This window comes from Cryptotermes secundus, unplaced genomic scaffold (assembly GCF_002891405.2).
Source record: "Cryptotermes secundus unplaced genomic scaffold, Csec_1.0 scaffold40, whole genome shotgun sequence".
Lineage (NCBI taxonomy): Eukaryota > Metazoa > Arthropoda > Insecta > Blattodea > Kalotermitidae > Cryptotermes > Cryptotermes secundus.
In genome coordinates this window covers 927,927-930,148 of record NW_019730583.1, presented here as the reverse complement: position 1 = coordinate 930,148, position 2,222 = coordinate 927,927, and positions in this window count along the sequence as shown.

Genomic DNA, 2,222 nt, shown 5'->3' with positions numbered 1-2,222 from the left:
ACCATTGGATGCAGGTAAGCCAGTTGTTGAGGTATTGGGTTTTTTTTTTGGTAAAACTCAAAGTGCCCAGAACTTCCCTAGTAGTTGAATATAATAGTTGTAATTTTAACTTCAAGTTGCTCTAGAATAGTGAACAATTTGCTATGAATTTCAAAAGATTTCGGAGCTTCTCCACCGGAGATATGAGATGTTAAAAATAGCCGATTTCGGGCCCAGAGCAAAGTTTGGAAGCTCCTGGAAAATTTTAGAAAATAGGTATAGTGTTCAAAACTATGTGATGATATTCTTCATGTAGGAGAAAAGAAAGGGCAGAAACCACAGATCTGATATTTCCCCCCTCCCATTGGTTTTTGAAGGTGAAAGATAGCGTTTTTCCCAAAATCGATAAGTAAGTTTCGAGCTTAATTAGACCTAGAGGAAGTGAGTTGAGTGAAACCTTATATTATAGTCCATAGTGATTTATAGTCCATATTATGAGGAACAAATTTGTTTCTTATTGGAGTCTCTAGCTTCAATAGTTATCGAGATACAGAAGATAACGCAAACCTCCATTTGAGCCGAAAACGCGTTTTTTCGCATTATAGAAACTTCGCTATTAAATGAATATGAAAGTTGTAATTTTAACTCCATGTTACTGTGGATTAGAGCATTATTTGCTATGGGTTTAAAATTTTTCGGAGCATCCCCACCGGGGATATGAGACGTTAAAAGTGGCCGATTTGGGGCCCAGAGCAAAAGTTTGGAAGCTCCTGGAAAATTTTGAAAAATAGATACGGTGTTCAAAACTATGTGATTATATTGTCCATGTAGGATAAAACAAAAGGTAGAAACCACAGATCTGATACTTTCCCCCTCCCATTGGTATTTGAAGGTGAAAAATATCGCTTTTCCCAAAATCGATAGGTAAGTTTCAAGCTTAATTACACCTAGAGGAAGTGAGTTGAGTAAAATCTTGTAATAACATGATTTGTTGTGCATATCATGAGAAATAAATTGGTTTTTCATTGGAGTCTCTAGCTTCAATAATTATCGAGATACAGAAGATAACGCAAACCTCCATTTGAGCCGAAGCGCGTTTTTTTGCATTATAAGAACGGCTGTACCGGGAGAACCGAGCGGATCACAGTTTTTTTTAAACATTTTTTGAGGTGTGAAAATATGTAGAATAAGTGTACAAATTTTGAATTTTTTTAAAAATGGTGAGCGACCTTTCTGGATGATTTCACATGGAATGACCCTTAGTGAACCAACTGAACACATGTTAGCACACTGTGTTTATTTTATAAGACATGTTTGACTGCGATATGTCTGTGTGTATGTCCTCTAATATTTCATGAACCAATTTACGAATTTTCGTCGAAAATGTTGCATAAACTTCATGTCACTTTGGTACATCAAGCATCTATATGGGAGGTGTTCGAATGAAAACCGTCCAGGGATTGTTCTGGGGGAAGGAACGGAGGCCGTTAAAATTAGTCCCGGTGGGCGCTGGGGCAGGCAGGCCATTCACGCACCAGCCGACAGATCGCCTCCACAGCGAACTCCCTGGGGCTGCCACTGAACCACTCCACCACCTCGGTCCGGCCGAACACACGAGCGGCCTTCATTTTAACAGGCCTCACATGTTTTTAATTTCCCACCATCAGTGATACTAAAAAGGCGGCCGCACGAAATTCAGAGGTGGTGTGTCTCTAGCATTACTTTTTGTAGGGATATGGATTTTGGACGACAGTGGATCTTTGGAAAATATTAAATTTTTGTTAATATCGGATTTGAGTTACATTTTCCGCGATATAACACTATGTAGTCCGTGCTGAGACGTCAACGTACGTTCCGGAAGAAAATATCGCCTCCATCTTCAGGCTCGAAAAATAAGCCGAGAAAGAAATCAGAGTGAAGATGGAGGCGACATACTACTCCAAAACTTCGGTTGAATTTCAACGGACTAAACAGAGTTTTGTCCCAGAATTAGAACTTTTATGTTAAAGTCATTCATTGTACAATGTAGCACAATAGCTTGGCATCCAGAAGAAATGTACAATTAACTCCCCGTTTGGTTGCAGTAACCGATGGACCATAGGAATTAGGAATCCGCCATTTTGTATGGCCAGAATATTATCTACAGGTTTCATATGAAATATTGCTTACATAACAACGTTACAAAATCATGCAGTGGAGAATTCTGAGCAGTTACTCTCTGTACTTATAATGTGTAATTATTG